Source organism: Leptonychotes weddellii, chromosome 4 (assembly GCF_054177405.1).
Source record: "Leptonychotes weddellii isolate Sample4059 chromosome 4, ASM5417740v2, whole genome shotgun sequence".
In the NCBI taxonomy this organism is placed as follows: Eukaryota; Metazoa; Chordata; class Mammalia; order Carnivora; family Phocidae; genus Leptonychotes; species Leptonychotes weddellii.
The window spans coordinates 106,292,726-106,315,939 of NC_138372.1; positions in this window are offsets into that span (position 1 = coordinate 106,292,726).

Below are 23,214 nucleotides of genomic sequence, written 5' to 3' on the forward strand. Positions count from 1 at the left end.
ATGCCATAAACCTATCCATTACCTCCCAAAGTTTCCTCCATCCCTCTTATTTATTACCATTATTTTATTTTTTGTAATAAAAGCATTTAAATAAGAGCTACCATCTTAGCAAATTTTTAAGCACACAGCATGGCTAACTATAAGCATCATGTGGCTCTGTAGGATTTATTCATCTTGTGTAACAAAATTTTGTACCTTTACTGGTATCTCCCCATTTCTTCCTCCCTCCAGGCCCTGGAAACCACCATTCATTCCATTCTCTGCTTCTATGAGTTTGACTATTTTCTACTTATCTTTTAAGTGGTATCATGTAGTATTTGTAAACAACCTAAATATACATCAACAGATGACTGGATAAAGAAAATGTGGTGTGTCCGTAGGACATCATGGAGGACATTATGCTAAGTGAAATAAACCAGACATAGATGAACCCTATATTTGTATGATGTTCAATCATTTGGACAAGCTTCACTGGTTTGTGACTGTATCCCCACTTGAATCTAAAAGCTACCATGCACATTTTCTTTCGCCACATCTTTTGTGCTAGTGTATTGGCATTGCCTTTGCTTGTGCTGGCATTCACCTGACCCCTGTGGAGTTGGTATACCTCTTGCCCCTGTCAGTTTTCTACCACCATTAAGATCAATGTTGGCTTGCTTGCTTCACTTGTTTTATTCCCAAGACCATGCCAGTTTGAGCCCTGAGTTTTTATACACACACACACACACACACACACACAAACACACACACACAATTGTATATTATAATACAATGATATATTATGTACACACACACACATATATATATAATTTTGCTGATGTGCTGATATGCTGAAAAAGAATCCCCCACCACCAAAAATAGAATCATCATATCCTGATAATGTGGTAGGATATTTTATATAAATAATGTCCCAAGAAACCTAACCTAATGATATACCAGCTACTCTGAAAAGGGCATCACTGTAGCATACAAGTGCATCTTATAATAAAAATTACTTTTTCCCAATTTTCTGGATTGAGGGTCTGTATTGCACATGTGGAGAGATTATTAATATAAAACACAATGCTGGAGGTGTTTTTGGTGTTTGAGGTCCTCAGAACGTTAAAAAGTCATGCAAAAGAGAATTAGGTTAGAATATATATTTTGAGGCATTTAGTGCATTTTGGAAGTGAATGTGTGTATTCCTAGGCTTTGGATCAAAAAGCTAATGGAAGTTCTTCTCCAAGGTGAAAGAGACAATGCAAGGAAAAGAATCAGCTGTTCTTTGCATCTGCTGGAGACACAAATCAGAACAAAGGCAAAAGCTACAGAGGGTAGTAGGGGTCATTAATGCCTTTCACATAAGCAGAGTGAAAAGAAAGATGGCCACCCTCAAACACCTATGAATCTGAGGTAACTTTCATTTCATCCATTCTACTCTTGAGAAGTTGACATTATAATAATGAAAAACACGTCAGGTTGGTGAGATTTGAATTGAGTGTGCACATTTTTGTTAGCATTGCTGGCTGCCTGGGTACTTTTGTTGATGAAATGAAGTGCTTTATAATATTAAATCATTATTTCATGCCATTGGTATTAACCTTCTGAAGGGCATTGCCAATTATATTACACTATTTCTTACAGTTGACTAACATCATAGAGCTGATCATGTCCCATTTGTGGGGAAAGATCCTGAGATTCTTTCTAGAAGAAGAGGAAAGATTATTTACAGCATATTTATTTTTGCTTATAGATTTTGAGTTCGATAGACCTCTTCCAAATAGGCTAGAGTGGGTGAAAGGGGAGAGAGAAGAAAGCAAAAATAAGAGAGAGGTGGAGAGATCCCATGGGTTTCTATGAAGTATTTTCTTTTCCCTGTTTTTCCTATGTCTAAGAGCCCTTTCAGAAAGATACTGAGCAGAATGTTAAAATGGAAAAGAAAGAACTTGGAAAAGATAAAAATAGGTTAGAGTAATTGCTAATAGGCCTTCAAGAACAGACAGGTTTTCTTATGGTCTCTCTAAAATTATCTGGTAGTCTGCATAGTGACATGAGCTCCGCGGTGCTCACCTCACATGCTTTTCTCCAGAGAAGGCTTAGTTTTGGAAGAGCTGCAAAGAAGAATCCACAAACCCCTTTTTTTCTGATGTTAACTTTACCCCCTACAATTTTCTCCAGTCTTTAAAGAAATTATACAATAAGCTTAGAATATTATAGAGAAAAAATTATGAATAGCAATTTAGTCAGAAAGATGAAATAGGACTGTGGATAAGTATCTTGGCAATTGGTCATATTTGTAGTTCATGTAGTTCATGTCTGGGAGTGGGCTCTCCATATGTTTCTGGTATCTTTCAAGGCAGCCAGAGCTACATGCTGGGGATGGTAATCAAGCACATTTTGCCTTCTTAATCTGAAACCTTCAGAACTGAGTGAATTACTCATAGACATCACGATGGAAGCAGCAATTGAATGTTGAAAAAGACTTCAACTTTGCTTTTCTTTATTCATCATTTGCCTCACTGGCCAGTCTGTTTAAATTGTCTTTAACAAAGTAGAAATAGTATTTCTATTATACTATTCTCTACACTATTGCTGATAGTATTTTTAGAACAGTTATTAAGAATATTTAAAAATCAGCCACAAGATGATCTATTTGGTCAACAAATGCAATAACAGTGGATGAAATCTTCCCTTTGAACATTTAACAATTTAATGATTACTAATATTTGTTGAGTATACACACTGCTCCTTGTTCTAAGCTTTTCATGTGTATTAACTCATATTAATCTATGAGGTGGTTTTTTTTTTTAATCTTATTTATTTATTTTTGAGAGAGAGAGAGTGGGGGGAAGGGCAGAGGGAGAGGGAAAGAGAGAATCTCAAGCAGGCTCCGTGCTGAGCATGGAGCCTGACATAGGGTTCAGTCTCATGACCCTGAGATCATGACCTGAGCCGAAATCAAGAGTGGGATGCTTAAATGACTGAACCACCCACGCATCCTTATGATGTAGTTTTTTAGAAACTCAAGCACATAGAACTTAAATTGCCCAAAGTTATCCATGTGGTAAGTGGTGAAGCAGGGACTTAAGCCAGGCATCTTGGATCCTATGTTAGACTCTTTTCCCCATTTTTTGCAAAACTAGTAAAAGAGAAGATAGAAGTGTTATCTGACTTCAGCAACTGCTGTCTTGTCGATGATATAGCAGTTTATCATATGATCATATCTATCTATCCAATCACCAAATTAATCTTTTTCATTAAAACTGATCTGGACAAATTAACTTTATATTTCTTTTCACTTTCTGTTGAAGACACCACTATCTTTGTAATAACGCATATACAAAATGTCTGAGACGCCACACTCCTTGTCTATTACCAAATTCTTTTTCATCTCTCAAGATCCAGCTAAAGAATTACCACTTCTGTGAATCTCTTCCCAGGGAGGTTGAGTTTCTCCTACATTTCAGTCTTCTAATGGCCTGTTTCTCCAGGTTCCCAAACACTGGTGTCTACATTAACTACTTCACAATTACTCTGGAGATCCTATACCAATCCTAAGAGATTCAGGTTCAGCCTATCTGCTCCCCAAACCACTTATATTTCATTCCCTTCTTCCTGGCCCCGCACTTTCATCTAGCTCCTTGACTATTTACTTCTGGAACCCAGACCTATAACTGACACAAAGTACATGTTCACCAAATACCACTAAAGGAACGAAGGAAAATATGACTCAGATCAAGTTGACACCAGAGAGATTTCCAGGAAAATAAATTCTAGAGCCTACATCAGCATTAGCTTAACTCCAGTCATAACTGTTGCATCATGATTGTCACAAGATCAATCACTTATAAGAATGACTTAAATTCAGTAAGAAATAATTCCATTATATTCTATAAATTCTACTTATCAGAACAGATAATTTCATGGTGATTTCAAACGAACGTTTTACATTTGTAACACATAAGGGGTTAACTTATCTGGAAGAAGCAGATTTCTAGAATGACTCCATCCAGAGTTCTGAGTAAATGAGACTTACTATACTGAAATTCCATGAGGTTAAAAATTGTGTTGCTCTATAGAAAGAACTCTATCCATTTATGAAAAATAAATAATAAAGTTTAACCCATTTTCAATGTTAAAAGTCTTTAAACACACAAAAAAGTAAAATATATATCCATATCTATATGTATATCTATCTATCTATCTATCTATCTATCATCTATCTATCTATCTATAAATGTTAACCTTTTCTATACTTGCTGGACCATCTCATCGTGATACTTCTTAAATGCTTCAGGATGCACCTCCAAAAAAACCACTGACTTTATCCTACATAATACCAATGCCATTATCACAGCCAACAACATTAACAATATTTTAAAATTATCATTTAATACTTAGCCCATATTCAAATTTCAGCAATCATTATTAAAGTACCTCTGATAGTCATTTTAAAAAATCATAATCATTCCAGGATAATTTGCTGCAATAGTTTATCAGCTTCTTAAGTTTCCGTCATGTATAAGTCATCCATTGATTCTTTGAAGGATCAGACCAATTGTCTCAGAAGCTTTCGTCTTCCGATTTGTCTAATAGTTTCCTCGTGGGTTTTTAAAACTTGCTCTTCTTTTGTCTGTATTTCCCATAATCTGAGAGTTAGATCTAAGAACTTGATTAAATTCAGGTTAAACATGTTTGTGAGGAATAGTCACAGGTGAAGCTGCGGTATTCACACAGCATCATGTCAGTAGCTACGCAAAGTCTGGTTGTCCTCCAAATAACTTGATCAGCAGGCAATGGTATAAAGTCAGCATTACTTGCATAGAAGGACATGGCTCTGGTCGTTTTGCTCTGAGCAAACCTTAAAAGTCTCATTTTCCAAAGATAACTCTCCCATTGTCTCTGCCATAATTTCTGGAATGTCGACATTTTCCTGCTTTGTTTATCTGGAGCTATTAGAAGCCCTTGATAGGGCTAACGTATTAAAAACCACTCTCCGCCATTTTCACTTTATCTTGATCCATATTATTGGATTATACGCCCAATGATTCACCAAGGTACTTGAGGGAAGACAGCAGAGAGCATGTGTGTCTTAATGGAAGGGAGAAGTACACAAAAGTGGAAATTAGATAATCTAGTTGGCAGGTAGTACCAGGGTTTCTTAACAGCTATTTTGCAGAGGGATGAGCTGTTAGTGTAGACAGGGCAGTTAATTAGGGGGTGGGGAGTGAGTGGTGAGGGGCGAAGAGAATATTTTTAATGGTCAAGAAGGATTCTTATCAACTCTCCAAGTGCATTGCAGCTCCAGCCTGTGAATGTGTGATGCTAATGCTCATCTTCTCTAGGGGTTGTCCCAGGTCCCCACACAACTGACTGACCAGGCCACCTTTTCCTTTGATCTCTCCCTCTCTGAATTTGCCAACAAAAACATGACTCAAGAATATTCAATAGAAGCAACTAACAATCCTCAAATACTTTTGCTATGTTTTACTTTTTCTACCCAAAGCTCCTATGCCTCACGTAATTTTGCTTATTCATCTCCATCTTCTGGACGAAAGCAAGGACATGGACACCCTTGGCCATTCTTTTAACTACAGAGCTTAGAAGAGTTTCAGTAAACACTGTTGCCGCCGAATGAAGGAATGAATGAACAATCTGGAGACAGGCTGGAATCTTTGTTTTCTGTTGTCTCTAACTCCTTTGCATTGTTAATACTATTGACTGTTTTTAATGGAATTTATTGGATGATGATGCATGGACTAAAAGAATGTGAAATACGTTTTCCTGAAGCCCATATCTTGTAGTTCTAGAGAAAGTATATACCTTTCTCATTTACATGGAGGGATGGTCTCTAGGTATCTCTTCAATTATTTTAGGTGTATTTCCTGTGATTGGGCGCTTTGGATGTAAGGACAGAAAAAGCGCTTAAGCTTGTTTTTTCCCTGTGATGTTTTATTCCTCTGGTAACAGTACATATCAAATTGAAGGGATGGTTGGCATATACAGAAACTCAGAGCAACAATTTTTTTCATTTCTTAGATGAAACGCAAGTCCACTTAGAAAATAGTCTTCCTGCATTTCTCCCATGAGAAAATAGTGAATGAGTAAAGAATAAAGAGTTATGGATGTTGACCTTTGAAACTCTCCCCAAAGCTGCATGACCACCGATGGGATGACATGAAAAGTCATTTCGCTTATAATGAGATACCAAGCGGGTCTGTCTTCTTTTAAAACCTGGCATTTAAAAATACATTTACTTCTATTATGTACTGGCCTAACCTGCACCAGCTATTGCATATGACATATTACCCGAGCAGATGTTTGAGACAACATGCTGGCAGCAGGACAAGTGAAGAATGAAGTTTATAGTTCTGTTCCTTCACTCTCAGAACCACACAACTGAGAAAGCTTTTTTATCTGGCAATTTATCGTAAATGTTATGCAAACTGCCTATTAATTTTATAACTACCGTACAGCAGAACACCTTAATATGAAGAAATGAGGGGGAAATAGACATCCAGATGAGTTTCTTCCATAGGACAACTTGTCACCTGCACAGAATCTTTGGTAACCAATTAGCTTTTGACTTTATGACCTTATGGGTGAGGAGGCCGCTGAGAGGGACATTCAGATACGTAGGGAATCCTGTTTCTTGCTACTAAAGGCAGGGAGTGGACGGGAAAGTATCAGGAAGGTAAGATATGATAGGAATTTTTATAATTATACTACTTTGATTATTCCTAGGTTGTAGAAGTGAAGAGCTTTCAAAAAAAAAAAAAAAAGAAGAGAAAAGAAAAACCGTTCCAGGAAAATGATGGCATTCATTTTACTGTCATGACCTCTACTGCAATTTATATTATGAACTCAAAATAAGCCTGTTTAATATTTCATTAAAATGTATAAAGTATAAACATACAGTATTATGTTACATAATGCATTTGCAAGTTGATATTCAGATGTGCGAGATTTCTGAATTCATGAAGGAATGACCTTCATACCCCACTGGAGGATCACCAGTTTATGCGATCCTACAATGTTTTTATTTTATTTCTGTGCCATATGAAAATAGGACATTCACATCATCATCTCTAACAAATGTATTATCAACCAGAGAGGGCACGAGACCATCTCTGTATTCGCTAGGTGCCTGACACAGGCATTTACCCCAATGACCTGGTAATGCCGTCTCAAGCCACGCGTATGCTCAGGCATTTGCATTTGTAGTTCTGAAATTTGCTTTGCCTTAACTAAATTTAGAGGCTCGTAATTTAAAAATGGAAAAGGCATGGTTTTCATGCTATATGATCAACAAGGAGCGTTCCCAAATGGCAGAGAAGTGGAAATTTGGAGAACTAAATGGAAATTAGTTAATTCCACATCAGTTAATAAAACACTACCACCACCATCATGCAGTCAGGATGTTCGAACCATTTCTGAGTTTCACATGGAGAATTCATCAAGATAAACAGATGTTAATTTGACACAATGATCTCTCCTCTTTTGGGCGGCACTGATTCTGTGCTGGCTAATCTTTTAGTTGCCAATCCCAAACCAACAGGGGGCACTGAAGAAGCAAACCGCTTAAGTGAATGGGCTGCTTTTTTTCAGGTGGCAGGACAAATGTGCTGATTTAGATTCAGAAAATACTCAGAGGTTATGAGGGGGGCGGGGAAATCAGTGTTGGAAAATTGCTTAGAAGTTGTGATGCTGGTCCTGGTGGGGCCTGGAGTCTAAGATTTAAGAAAAATTATTTAAGAAATTATTTAAAAATTGTTCAAAAAATTGAGGTTACAAAGGCTTTTTAAATTTATTTTATTTTTAAAAAGCTTTTATTTAAATTCCAGTAATTTAATATACAGTCTAATATTAGTTTCTGTGTACAATATAGTGATTCAACACTTCCAGACATCTCTCAATGCTCCTCATGACAAGTACACTCCTTAATCCTCTTCACCTATTTCCCCATCCCCCCACCCACCCCCCCTCTGGTAACCAAGTTGTTCTCTATAGTTAAGAGTCTGTTTTTGGTTTGCCTCTCTCTTTTTTTTTCCCCTTTGCTCATTTGTTTTGTTTCTTAAATACATATGCTTTTGCCGTCCCCATAAGTAACAGTACTTTTTAGAATGACACTCGAATCTCAAAAATTTCTATCTATTCTTTTGTTCAACAAACTTAAGAGATGCTTGTTTGGCTATCCATTTACCAAAAAGAGAAATCAAAGGATTCTACACCTACAAATAGAACACAGTAAAGGATATTGCCACAAGTTAACACATGTCTTTTGTTTCCTACAGTAGTGGCAGAAAGAATTATTAGAGCAAATTTCTGATCCTTAAAGTTCCCTTCCCTGCCAGTCCACATTAAATAATTGTAGTAGATTAAATGTAACTGGAAACTGAGCTAGCAAATAATTAAAGGGTCCCTCCCACTGTTGTTTTCCACAATCTTTTATTTTCTGGCAGCTCTCAAGATAATGAACAAAAAATTCTATATTATCGACAGGAGATGAGCCTTAATACAGTTGGTGTTGATTATTACTAGAGAAAAAAAATTTCATTTCAATACGGAAAGATCTTTGTCAGTAGTGTTCTTCCTATTTCTTTATTGTGTTATATTAGAAACAACCACTACTGGGGCCCCTGGATGGCTCAGTCAGTTAAGCATCTGCCTTTGGCTCAGGTCATGATCTCAGGGTCCTGGGATCAAGCCCCATGTCGGGGCTCCCTGCTTAGCGGGGAGTCAGCTTCTCCCTCTCCCTCTACTTCCTCCCCCCTGCTCATGCTCACTCTCTCTCAAATAAATAAATAAAATCTTTAAAAAAAAGAAAAAGAAACAACCCCTACAAGTGAATTATATGCATTTACTCTTTTTACTTATTAAATTGGAAAACAAGAATTTGATTTGATTATTTAATGAATCTCATCCTGCTCCAGTAATTGATGCATTTTATTAAAAAAACAGGTCCCTCTTAATCTCCTCAAGCTTCCAGTTATAAAATAAATGAGTCACAGGAATGAAAATTACAGTATAGGGAATATAGTCAATAATACTGTAATAACTTTGTATAGTAACTACACTTATCATGATGGGCATTTTGTAACATATATAATTGTTGAATCAGGATGCTGTACACCTGAAACTAATATAATATTGCATGTCAACTCTACTTCAATTAAAAAAAAAAGAAAAAACTTCCTTTGGTATCCATGAAAGTTTATACCACTTTCACAGTATTTATAATCAAACAAAATACTCCAGTTCTTTTTTTTTTTAGAGAGAGTGAGAGATCACACAGGTGCATGCGAGTAGGGGAGGGAAGAGAGAGAGAATTGTAAGCAGGATTCCCACTCAGCACGGAGCCCAATGTGGGCCTTGATCTCATGACCCTGAAATCATGACCTGAGCTGAAATCAAGGGTCAGATGCTCAAATGATTGAGCCACCCGGGTGCCCCTCCAGTTCTTTTTATTTTAACAAATTATTTTATAGTGTCCATATGTTCAGTTACCAAATTTTGGTGAAAAAAAATGTACAGCTCTTCTTCCTTTCTGAAAATGCAGACAGTCTTTGATATAAGGTTAAGCAGCTTCTCCCTGAACCCTCTCAAATAACCAGTCTCATTTATTGCATAAAGCCTTTCATTTTATACTTTTAACACCATTGTTGCATGCATGACATTGCTGTGTTCTCCTGCCTCACTACTTCAAACAAGCATTTAGGTATAGTATCTATAAATTGATTTACAAGTGATTTTAAAATATCGACATGGAGTTATTTTCATACCTTTGCTGTTAAATGAGACGATAAATGTAAAGCACAGAATTTGACTTGTGAGTGGCCAGGAAACTAGGGTTGTTCCAATAATGAAATTGGGGGCTATCTCAACACAATGCTGCCTAGGTCTGGCAAACCTCTCTTATGTCTGCCTCTTTTAAATTACAATGATGAGAAAGTTATCAATGACTTAGGTTTCAACAGTATTTAATCTATGAAGCACTTGCACAAGGAGTCTCTGACCTGATTCCATGACAACCCTGTGAGGTACATAAGGAAAATATTAAAATCTCCATCTTAGGAAGCCCAGAAAAATTAACTAATGTACACTAGCCCATATTCGTTTAGTCTATAATCTGCCTGCTTTGATGAGCCTTATTGTTTTCAAGAAACAGAAACTGACTTAAATCAGCTTAAATGAAAGGGTGAATGTATGAAAGAAAACAGGGGGAGGTAGAAGGTAGAGTTGGACCTCACAAGTGGCTAAGTCAGGCTCTTTGTCTCTCTGGGGTTTTTGGGTCTCTTCTGCACATTTGCTTCAGATTTTCTTTCCTTTAGAAGATTTTCTTATCTTTTCTATGCATTTTGCCTAAACGTTGCTACCGGGGCCCTGGTTCTAGAGTCTCTTCAATTTTGACACCCAACAAAGACTAACACTTAGAGTCTCTGTTCCACTTCACAATTCTCATACCCACGATTCCCAATGCCCTCCTCTTCCCTCTCACTTTCTCATATGGGGCACGGGGGACATCCCAGCTCCCGACAGCTGTAGACAGAGATTTGGAGTTCCATGACCTGCTGTCCTTTGGCAGGTTGTGGGCATATACCCTTCCAGAAGATGATGTGGATAAATTGGGGTATGAAAAACTACTGGGATTCTGATGCCTCTAGAACACATTATCTTATAATTCTGCCCCCAGATTGCTCTGTACTCTCCCTAGAGATGCTCAAAGTTATAATCCAGTCTCTAAAAAAAAGAAGGAGGTTATCTATTTTTTTTTTTTAATTGTGAGTTGACTTTAACTTCAGGTAAATAGCTTTTTTTTTTCTTTTTATTAAAAGGAGAGAAAAACTAAATGCAATCAAATATATTCTTTTGATTTTTATAAAATTATTTTCCTGTTAAATTATTCCTCAGAAAATTCATTTAGTGTAGTAAAAGATCCCTTAGTAAAGCTCAAAATGAATGTTAGAGAGAAGAATTGTTTTACTGAATGGTTATAAGGCATTCTGGGGGAATAGCATGATTTAAATACAATTAATCTAACAGCACCTTAAAGCAAATACTGTAGATGTAATCTACCCAAATATTAGAATTTCATCTTATATATATATGGAATATATACAGAATATATATAATGGAACATATATATATATATATATATTCCTTGCCCCCTTTACATTTTCAATAGGGTTTGGATGTCATGGTTAAAAAAACAAACCTCCAAACTCTAAGCAATAAAAATCAATGAAAAAGAGTTTTAACAAATGGAGTAGCCACAGGAGGCTAAAACCAGACAGCCTGCTTACAATGGCAGCAGCGGGAGCAAAAAGGAATCCATAAGCCCTTCTCCCCACACCCCAAGGAGTTCATGAGATAGATATCTTTATCCTCAACTGCCTTAGGAAGTTGTCTTGTCACTGGAATATGGCTCCATATGGCAACAGGTTAATTTGAATACTGGCGGGAAGAAATGACTGGAACCATTTAAGAAATGTAAGTTTCTTTGCTCCCTATATGTATAGCCATGGAGAAAGCTTTTTAAAAATCTACATTATCCAGCCATCAATTTACAATCCCTGCTCGCTGACATTAATGTGTTGAAATTAATTTGCTTTATACAAGGCTTTTAGAAATCATAGACCAGGGTGAGGCCCTCGAATTCGACCATTTAGCACAGTGGAACCTGTTATCTTTAACAGAAATAAATAGTTGCCCATTGTTATCACACTTGAAAGGCCCAAAACAGTCCAAGTTCTTAACAAAGCTTCCAGCCCTAGATGGCCAGCCATCAATTCCTATCACTTTTTCCTGCTCCCTTTACTCTAGATACAAGGTCCTTCTTCCCACTCCTAGAACAGGCTAAGGATGATCCTAAATGAAGGCCTTTGCAAGGCTATTATACTGCTTGGAATACTCATTTCTACAGTCTTTGTTTGGCTTGTTCATTTACTCTCATCTTCAGTGTCATCTAATTAAGAGAAGCCTTCCTGATCAGTCTATTTAAAATAGCACCCATCCATCATTCTGTTTGCTCTGATAATGTCTTACCATTTTTTTTATAATACTCATCATCACCAGATATTGAATTATTAATATCTCTATTATTTATTTTTTTTCTTTCTCCATTAGAACATAAACTCCTTGAAAGCAGGGACTTGTCTGTTTTGTTCTTTTGATCCGTAGTGTCTAGAACAGAATCTGGCACATTATAGGGATTTCAGGTGCTGGTGCATAATCTTTGTGTTATCAGTTTATGGCAAGATACATACATTATGTAAGAACATGCATTCAGAAATCTTTGTAGCAATATGACATTGATACAACATCCAAGTATGGGATTTTGTAGATGATAAAAGTATCAACCAATAACAAATTGAGGAAAATAAAAAACTTAGTCTTTTAGCCAGAAAGTTAGAGAAGTACTACCCTACCTGCCTTAGTAATACAGCTGTTAGTTAGATGGTGGAAAGTGAATGCCATAAAAATACAAATTCTAGTGGTCTGTACTATGTAGGAATAGGAGCTCTCGAGTGCAAAATATGCTGCTGAAATTTACACCATATGTTACTGAAAGACGAGACTTCGTGGTCATCTTTGGATTTTGGAGATGGCACATCCCACTTCTGGGTGTGTGGCTCTGATCCATTTAGCAAGTATTTTGCCTGAGAAAGCTCTAAAGCAGGTCCAGGTTATAGAGACGATCCAAACCAAGTGTTGAGGCAAGTACGAATTCTGTTTAGAGCTTCTGACAATTTCCCATTAGATAGTCATAGCACAGAACTGAAGGGTTTTAGAATAAAGTTTTGCTCTATTTCCCAGGAACCCAGTTTCTTTTTGAGAAACAGCTATTCATTTGCTACATGAACCAAATAGAAGCTGAACACATGATTTTGGGACATCAAGTGATTGTTCAGTCAAAGTTATCCAGAAAGAAATGGATGTTACTCAGGCCACTAAGCCATAAGGTTGGGCGATTAGCAAAGGTATTACATATATATGTTTCCATCAGCAATTTATAGTATAATATTGGAGGTCTAATATGTAATAGACACATTACCTATGACAGTATACCTATAAACATTAAAAAAGAAGCTGAAAAACAATGGAACAACAATGATCTTCAAACAACAATCTAGACATGTATATTCAGTGAAAACACCCTTCAAAAACCAGGACACAAGTATTTATTTTAAGACACATAAAAATGAAGCGAATTTATCAGCAGCAAACCCAAACTAAAAGAAATAATTAATAATATTCTTTGGGGAGGAGGGACAATTCCCTATGGCATTTCTGAGATGCAGGAACAAATGCAGAGCAGCAAAAAAAGTAAAAAGATAGACAAATGTGAATGAATATTGGCATATGAGATGATAGCAATAAGAATAATATATTGAATATTAGAATACATAACATCAATAGCACATATGGCAGTAAATAGTGTTACAGTATTCTAGTATCTTTTAATTGTCCAGGAAATGGTAAAAGTATGAATCTATATTAGACATTCACAAGCAGAAAATGCATGTTGTGATTTCTAGAGTAACCATTAGAAAAACAGTAAATCAAAGTACAACTAACAAGTTGTAGTGAGCAAATAAAATAATAAAATTGTTTTATTTGGTTAAAAATAATGCAATAAAAAAGAAAAGGAACAAAGAAAGGTAGGGACAAATAGAAAGTGAAAGTAAATAGTAAAATGGTAAACTTAAACCCTCAAATGTCAGTAATTTTATTAAATATAAATCAACTAAATATTTCAATCAGAAGACGAAATTTTCAGACTGATAAACCAAACAAATTATCATTTGCTGCTTATAAAAAACTCATCTTGAATATAGGATTTCAGAAATGTTAAAAGTTAAAGGACAAATAAAAGCATTCTATGTAAACAGTATCCAAAAGATACTAAAACACATATAAAAGGGGCCTTTTTATAATAATAAAAAGTCTCATTCCACTGAGAAAATTAAATAATCCTAAATGTGCACCTTAAGCATTAATGTAAATGATACATGTGGAACACCACACATAGCAAGTACAGAATATACATGCATTTCAAGTATATGTAGAACATTAACAAAATGTAGGCAGTAAAGTAAGTTTAACAAATTTTGGAGGATTACAATCATATTAAGTGTGGTATATCAAAACTTTGAGGATGCAGTTAAAACCAGGCTCAGAGGAAAATACATAGTCCTAGATTCATAAATCAGAGAAGAAGATAGGTTGAAAATCAATGTTTTGAATGTTTATCTAAAGAAATTAGGAGAACGGCAAATTAAATCTCAGTGGAGTTGAAGTAAGAAAATAAAAAAACTATGGGGCCAAACGACTTCACCAGGGAATTCTGCCAAAGACTTGGGATTGACTTATCATTTCCATGCAATGCCAATAAAAGTAACAGAAGATTTCTTAATGGAAATTAACATGTATTTTCTGGAATTCGTATGGAAACTTAAAAGCCAACAGGGGCTGAGAAAATCTCAAAGAAGGAGAACTAACTAGAAGTACTTATTCTACTAGATTTCAAGACATTCTGAAGCTACCTTTATTAAGACAATGTAGTGTTGGCACAATGAAAGACAAAGAAACCAATGGGGATGCCTGGGTGGCTCCGTTGGTTAAGCGTCTGCCTTCGGCTCAGGTCATGATCCCAGGGTCCTGGTATCGAGTCCCGCATAGGGCTCCCTGCTCTGCGGGGAGCCTGCTTCTCCCTCCGCCTCTGCCTCTCTCTCTCTCTGTCTCTCATGAATAAATAAATAAAATCTAAAAGAAAAAAAAAAGAAAGAAACCAATGGAACGGAATAAAGAGTCTGAATATATGGACAGTCTTTGAATAGATGGTGCCAGGTCAACTGGGTATACCTATGGAAAAACAAAACTTGGCCTGAAATCACATAATAGACAAAAAAAAAATTCCAAATGGATTGTTGCCCTAAATATTGAAGTATATCAATAAAATTTCTAGGAGATAATATAGGAAAATATTTCAAAATTTTAAAGTATTTAAATATGCCTTAAATAGGAAACAAAAATCAACCGGCTATAAAGGAAAACATTCATGAAGATATGCATATATTATTAAGATATTATATTTATCAAAGATTTGGTTAAGAGAATGAAAAGGCAAACCAGAAAATGTGCAAATATATTTGCAATACATAAACCATCAAGACACTTGTTTCCAAAATATACGAAAAGTTCCTACAACTAAAAAAGAAAATGAAAAAAAACAAACAAAAATCAAAAAGAAAAAGAAAAAAAATAATCAGTACAATTTTTAAATGAGCAGAAACTTGTAGAGGAAAACTTATATGATGAATATATCCAAAGAGTCAATAAGGATACAAAAAAGTGTAACCTTAGTAGTCATCAGGGCAAAGCAAATTAAAACACAACGAAACAGCACTGCAAATCCATCAGGATGAATAAAATTATAAAGACTGATAACACCAAGTGTTAGTAAAGATATGGAACCAACTGGGACTCTCTTACACTGGGAGTGTAATAAAAATTTTATAAATCCATTTGGGAAAATGTTAAGCAGTAGCTACTAAATTTGAAGATACACATACTCTATACCTAGCAGGTTTACTCTTATATGTCCATCAGAAATCTTTACATCTGTGCACACACACACACAAGTGGAATATTCATAATAGTTCCAAATAGCAAACATCTTGGATGCCCATCAACAGAAGAAAGGAAAAACAAATTGTGGTTTGTTCACAAGGGGGACACTATACAGCAATGAAAACAAACATACTCTTGTTATATAAAACAATACGGATGAATCTCACAAACACAGCATTGGATGAAAGAAACTAGACCTGAAATAATGCAAACTGTATGATTCCCTTTATAAAATGTTTGGACACAGATAAAACCAATATGTGGTATTAAAAATCAGGATAGGTTCCCTTTAGGGAGGAAGCAGGGGTTGCAACTAAGCTTCTGGAATACTAGTGATATTCTATTTCTTGATTTTGGTGGTAGTTACATGGGTGGGTTCATTTTATGATAATTTACTGAACTGCACACAAATGATTTGTGCCCTTTTCTATATGTATGCTTTAATATATGGTTTATATGTCCTACTCCAATAACATGTTTTAATGAAAAAATGTAGAATACAGCTTATTACTGAATGTCTTTATTTATTGATAATGAAATGGGCATATTAGAGAAAAGTCAAAGTCCTTTCCAGGAAATAAGATGTTATCACACAATTGCCCTTTACTTGATTTAGGACAGATCATGGCCAATTCTACTTGACTATCATCTTTTATTAATCCATTTCAATCCTTGGCAATATTTATTTAATGATTTTAAGAAGAGTATTAACAATCCCTTATCACCTGTTCCCATTAAGAACTCTGGGAATTTTTTGGTTTTGCTTCATGATCATAAGCTCCTAGCAGCTGTGAATGGTTTCCTTGTAACATACTTCGTAGGATGCACATATCTTTATCATTCTTTTGTGATTGCACCAAAAATAATCCTTAACAGTGCCCTGTTCAATTTCAGTTATGACATTATAGTTTACATATTGCAGAGTTAAATATTCTATACTTAAATTTAATACAATGGCCTCATAATTTTAAAAATGTCTATGCTTTTAAATATGCAAAATAAGGTGAAACATTAACAACACAAAGCAATCAATGCTAAGTACTAAAGTCAGTTAGGTGCGCCTGGGTGGCTCAGTTGGTTAAGCTTCTGCCTTCCGCTCAGGTCATGATCCCAGGGTCCTGGGATAGAGCCCAAGGCTCCCTGCTCAGCGGGGAGTCTTCTTGTCCTTCTGCCCCTCCCCCTGCTTGTGCACGCTCTCTCTCTCCCTTCCTCTCTCTCTCAAATAAATAAATAAAATCTTTTAAAAAAATAAAGTCAGTTAAAATGATTTAATAAAAATGTTTTCAATCAACTCAACCATTCTTTTTTTACCACTTTACAAAATCTACCAGTTGGGTGGTTAACTGGGTTGATAGACTGAAATAAAATTTTTTTGTAGTCTTATAAAGCTATTTTCTATAGTAGAAAGAAAGTAATATATCTAAACTTATTATTGGTTTTATTTCTTTATGTTAAAAGAAAGTTAAATTTAGATTTTTTTTCCCACTCTTGCTTTCATCACTGGAAAGACAAAAACAACCAAAACAATAAGAGAACAACAGCAAAACCAAACTTGTGTCTCCTTGCACTATATTTTACATGTATATATAATATATTATATATATTTTATATGTATATATAATATATAATATATATATTATATATATAGTGCAATACTATATTATTTTAACCTTTTCTAAACATGGTACCTTTAAAACATTTGGGATTTCTATCCTAATTCCATATCTCAAATTAAGATTGTAGAACTATTATAAATTTTCCTGTAATTTTTGAAACAATTCAAGACAAATTGGAAAATGCTTTCGTTGTGTTCAGCAGCTGTTAAAATAGACAAAAAATAAGAGTCTTTAACAAAACAATTCTGTGCTGTTATAAAAATTCCTCTTGGCTAAACCCATTCTGTTGAGAAATTAGAACATTTCCTATGTTGGGGAACTCTGACCTCAGAAGGCTATCTGTTCCATTTTTGGATAGATCTTGTTAGATTTTCTATTCCGAACTCTAAATGCAAATAGCTTTCCTTCACTGACCCCAGGTCCGCCTCTAGGACTACTCCCCTTCTTCCTGACAATACATTAACTATATTAGTGTAGCTATATGTATACCTCACTCTTATTCAGGCTACGCATCCATAGTTCTTCTAGTGTTCTTAGATGCTGCTTATTAGCCTTCATAATCCTGATGGCCCTCATTTAGTGACCCTCATTTGGTGGTATTGGTGACTCTTCTTAGAGCTTGATTGGTAACTCTCATGGAACCTTTCATATCATAAATATCATAAATAAATCCCCATAGTGTCAATTTAAATTTTTGTTTACAACTGTGACTGATAACTGAATCTACTGGCACTGGATCAATGCAATCAAGAATGACAAGACTATGTGATCCTCTGATTCATGAGGATGAAAGACTTTTCATTGCACAGAACAACAAATCCTTACTCCTCTGAAGTGAGCAGTGATTTTGGCAAAAGCCTAGTTTCTTCTCATAGCACTAAAACACAGGTATGGAGGAATGGCAACCCCAAAATAGAGATTTTCAACATAAAGAAAGGATGGTGTGATCACTTCAAGGCGGGGGGCACTGGTTGATATAAAGGATTTCAGAAATTGGGAGAAGCTGCAAGAATTGATAACTGATACACATTATCTTCTTCTGCCATCCTGCCACCAAGTACAGTTTGGTCTATAGCCAGGAACAAATGAGGTAATAAGCAAGAGGTGAAGATTGACAATGGCTGTCCTTAAAATCTAGTGTGCAATGTAAAATACCATGCACCAGACGAAGACTGGAGAGTGTGAAGTGATATGGGACTGGTATCATTCCTCAAGGGACACTGTATTTATATGAGTGGGACCTCGGTTTCCATTCAATACTTGCTAGTCATTTGTACTTTCCTGTTGAGCTTGGGAGCAATTGAAACCCCTATACCTTTATCGCTGAAACGTTTGCTAAGCTAGATAATCCCCATGCTACCTGCACAATCAATTAAATCAAATCAGAATGTAAAATGTTTTCACTCATTATTTTAAAAATCCATCTCTTTAACTGACCCCTATTTTCGAACCTAGAGATCATTTGGAACCTTGATTCTGTCATCCTGCATCATGGTTACCCCTTATCGCTTTGTATTTTTTGCAACTGTGACAAGCCACGCTTTGTAGGCAATCTTTAATAGAGTGAACAGTATTGGTGTTGTGCAGGGGGACCCAGTTTTCAGCTCTAACTCCAAACATAAAGTAATCCCTTCTGCCAAAAAGTTTCTAGAACCATCTCCTCCATTAGTGTAGCATTCTGAGGCAGCAGATAGTGGCGAAGATCAAACAGAGGATGGCACAGACAGGAATGCTCCACTCAGGTTTGATAGAGAGACAATCACCACACCCTGACACAGATTCCCATTATCTGTTAAGGACAGCAGCCAGCATTTTGTGGAGCATATTGTAGATAAGCAAAGCCTCGACAGAAATCCACTGATAAAGGTGCAGTTCTAAGGGATGAGAAAGACATTTTTAAAGTCTTGACATCAAGTGGTCATGGTTCTAAAACTCAGATGTGACATCCCGGTGAGATCAGCTTGGGAAAAGTCTTGTGAGACACTCAGATGTGGCTCAACGGAACATCACCGGGGCACTTGGCTCAGTCAGAAGGAACTGGAGACAGCAAGTGGACCTACGACCAGCTCCTTGGACCCTTTACTTTGTTGTGTGATGTGTGGCACAATATATAGAGTTCGTATTAAGAGCATGAGTTTTAAAAACATATTTTTTTGTTTGCAGTGCCATCTAGTTAAGTTACAACCAAGGTTCTCGTACTGAAGATTGGGAAACAGTAGATAAGTAGCAGTCTTTACAGAATGTTGTTTGTTTTATTGTTTTTTTTTAACTCAGGTGTGTTTCTGGCATAGAATTTTCTATGTTTCACTCTCACTGAGGTCTTAATATCTCTTAAATAAATAGACCCCCAGTGTGCTGACTTTTATTAAGTCCCCCTCTCTATCCTAAGTGATCACAAGTCATCTCATTAATGGTTTGTTCTAATTTTCAAGGAGTCTTTTATTTTGATGATACATATCTGGATGCAATCTTTTGCCCCTTGTCTTTCAAATCTAAGGAATATTTCCCCATGTTTCTCACCCCTCTTTTATCCTCCATGTATTTTTTAAATAGTTGTTAATGATTTTTGTAATCCCCTCTGAGTTTTTGGTAGTATAGAATATAATTCTTCTAGACCCTTGAGTTCATTTAAAGCAAATAGTTAATTTCCTACAGCCTCTTCTTTATGACCATCTTGATTTTATTCCATTCCTAAGCATTCTTATCCAGGTTGAACATTTTTCTCCCTGAAACAGAGTAGAGAGGGAAAGTAGGCTGTTGAGTAATTCTCTGATGTCATCCTTCCCTGACAATCCCATTCTTTCTCTTGTTCTCAACAGAAAATAAATGGTCTTACTATTTCATGTTTTCCCCAGTAAGATTGTAAGCTCCTGCTGGGCAAGAGTATGGGTTTACATGTCTCTTATTTATTCATTTTTACATTGTCTAGTGTTCTGTACCATGCCGAACCTATAAAAGGTCCTTCATAAATACTTAATAGTTGGTCTTGTCACTCACCATGTTACAAATGCTGCCGTCTTGGAGATGCTGGGAAAATGTCAGATATCTTTGGCTTGTCATCTCACCATCTGTTCTTCACTTGCAGACTCTTTTTTGAAACTTTGCCTAGGCACATAGATGATTCACTTTCTTTCCTTTCGTGTTGATGACATTTCCCCAAGTGTTAAAGCTCATGCTTGTGGTTAATCGATTCTTGGATCGTATCATCATTCCAGCCTGATGATTCTTGCCACAGAATCCATGTGTCTTTTGTGGGGGTTGTAGACTGTGGTCTCCAGAGTATTTCAAAAACTTCTAATGTTGGCTCACTGCTAGGAATTCGAATTTGCCAATTTTTCTATTGAAGTGTAAGGGTCGTCTTAACCGGAGAATTGCCTTTTATCTTTCATTGAGCTAACCAACTGTCATCAGGGCCTCTTTAATAGTTAAGTCTTTTTCAGGGATTTTTGAGACTTACGAGAAAAGTAGACTAATGTTATGCTGAACACTCAGAAGGCCAAAATTCTCAGCAAGCTTTCATCAACAAGTCATTCATTCTGAAAATTCTGATGAATGGAAAACTCTAGAGAACATTCAACACTGTCTGAATGAAATAATTAAATGTTGGAGTTGGAAGGAAACTTAGAAATAATTTAGCACATCCCCTTAATTTTACTTGTGGGAAAAAAATGAGACCCAGGGAGATTAAGTTGATATGCCCAAAGTAGTTCTGTAGACTGCCAAATGAGAACTAGAAGCCAAACTTCCAACAAGAATCGAAGGGCAGGGCTCCGTCTGTGGAACCCTATCATCCATTCAAGGCTTTCTTCAACAAAACCATTTGCAAGAATTGAAGAGATGGCAGGGTAAAGGAGCATAGAACTAATGAGAAGGTTCTGGCTGCAATCTGGACTTTCATAAATGAAATATCCCAAGGCCTCAGCAAAAGAATTTTTGCATCTTTCTTGTAAGTGGTAAAACCAGAGGTTTGGTGGGGTTTGCTGGAGATGGCTGTTGATGTGCCTGAGTATACTGGGAATGCAGGAAGGGAAACATGGTAAAGCTAATGCAGGCAAGAACGTGACAGAGTTTGGAGCGATTAGGGTACAGGTTAATAAAGGTATTCTCTCATCAAGAAAGCGTACCTTCTGATGGAATTATAATCAAGGGGTAACAGAGAATGTGTTGTTTCAGAGGACATCTCCTGTGGAAATATCTGTATTTCTCAAAAGAGAACTAACTATAGACAGCATCATTTGGTCCCAAGTTGGGTCATGTTTAGTTTCCGGAATTGGCACTTTCCGTATTTCTGTTCCTACTTGGCCAGGGACGCCTGGGTAATGGTCTTTTTATGACAACGGGATTACCTGTAGAATAAATATTTCAGTCCTTGCTGATTTGGCTTTGGTCCTTAAAGCTCATCTCCTGAAGAAGTGACATGACTGATACTGAATTGTATAATTCTGAATCATTTCAGATTGGCTTTGTTTTCATACGGTTTGCTAGATTATACACCATTTTCAATCTAAGTCAGTTGTCACACCTGCTACTATTTTATTATGTCTGTAACAACTGAGAAATTTGCCCTCCTGTTTTATATACCTTACACCACACAAATGCATCGGCCTCTGCTCGAGCAGCATGCTGCCACTTTTAGAAGTTTAATTCTTCCTTGAACATTCATAACAAATCAGCAGCTTTCAAAGACTGCTTTGAAAAAAAAAGATTACTTTTAATGAAAAGAACTCCACATTTACCATCTATTACAAAAATTCAGGCGCACAGAGCTTGGAGCAAAAAGACAGGACAGAATAAACCAGCATTGTGTTGAATCATAAAAATGTTAGGAGTACAAAAGACACAAAAGATGCTATATTGAAGAAGGATATAAGGTCATAGAGGAGGAAAAAGTGAACTACAGTGATAAGAGGAGGTGAAATGTAATTGTGTGTGTACCCAAGGGTAGGCACCACAGAAGCCTAAAACTCGTAATTGCTAACAATCATCTCTGGAAGAGGAACACACTTCAGACTCTTAACACTGAAAGTCAGAAAATAGAGAAATGTAAAAAAAAAAAAAGGTAAATTTGTACCATTAAGTATATTCTGAATAATTATATGCACTGTGTTGTAAAAGAAACCATTTCTCGACTTTGAAAATATATGGTTTTGGAATAAAATGAGTAAGTCAGGTAAAGAATATATTTTTTTGAATTGGCACAAAGGGATAAAAGAAAATAAAAATTATTATTATCTCCCTGTTCCGGTGGTTATATCTGGTTTTTCCTTATGTCATTTGTACAGTCCATGCTACTTTTCCTCCCATTCAGAAGCAACTAATTAGCCAATCCATTTTTGAGTAATTTAATTGATGAATTACACATATATTCTCTGGCAGCCATTTTATGATCTTGATGCTACAAAGGTAGACAAACTCAGCCTAATACAGAGAGCCAGGTTTTGTCTCTTTTTCCCTCCCCCAGTGATTTGAAACAATTCTGCAGATTGCTGGAGGATTGATATAATCTAAGGCCAGATGTGTAAATTGAAGTACAGTTGTAACCCAGCCTTGATCCCTACATAGGGTGCATTTTAGAGAAGAACATGGAGAAGAAAAGTATGCTAACTGTCATAGCCTTTCTGGTAGATAACGTGTGTAAGAATTCCACACTCTAGTGGCATTTACGTCTTCCTCTCAACACTTACCTGCCCCTCATTCTAAAAGACTATTTCTTATAATTTCCTTGCTAGCCACATGGTAACTATGTATTCCCTTCAGTTCTCCACGGAAACTCTTTCCCTGGGTTATGCATTCATGTTCTCTGTCTGCCCTCCTATATGGCTGAGGAGAGAATTTCATAGCTTTTAAAGAGAAAAAGAAAAAAAAAAAAACTTCACTTGCACAACTTATTCAGGGGTTGCGCGATGTGTGGCAAGTTCCTGCATGAATTTAATGTGAAGAAGAACTGTCTTCATAGATTAACCTGCCTCCCAACTGTGGGAAAAGA